Here is a 568-nt window from a genome sequence, read left to right as displayed (position 1 = left end):
CCTCACAGCTCCTTTCTGTGCCAGGAAAAGGGAGGAAGCAGGACAATGATGGGAGCCGGCGCTTACAGAGCTGCTCATGGCACCCACACCTCCTGAGATCACAGTCCTGCTATTACCCCTTGACAGGGCAGCGCAGCAACGGCCAGGGCGGCTGGAGATTGTACAGGTTGTTACTCCAGCTGGAAACAGCTCCAGATTCTCCCCCTCTGAACACCTCTTCCATTTCTGCCACCACAGGGTAGGGGTATAGTCAGGGTTGCCCAAACAGAAGGAGCTGATCCCTGACACCGTCAAATAGTGAGCTCTGGCACAGTGTCCCCACAGCATCATTGGTTTGTGCCTTGCCTGGTCAACCACCCATAGGTTCCCCCAGTACCTGGGCACCTCGGTCTCCTCCAGACCTGCAGGTACGGTCACAGAGGCTGGGAAATCAGCAGCCTCAGGGACACGGGCTCATGTGCAAGGCCATCACCTGAGCACCAACCTAAGCTATCATGTAGCTCCTTGGCAGGATATAAATGTTGCTATTTCTCTTTCCTCTTTCCTGAAATGCACCTGATGAGACATG

The sequence above is a fragment of the Apaloderma vittatum genome, unplaced genomic scaffold (genome assembly GCF_000703405.1).
Source record: "Apaloderma vittatum isolate BGI_N311 unplaced genomic scaffold, ASM70340v1 scaffold27024, whole genome shotgun sequence".
Lineage (NCBI taxonomy): Eukaryota > Metazoa > Chordata > Aves > Trogoniformes > Trogonidae > Apaloderma > Apaloderma vittatum.
Note: the sequence above shows the minus strand (reverse complement) of the source record.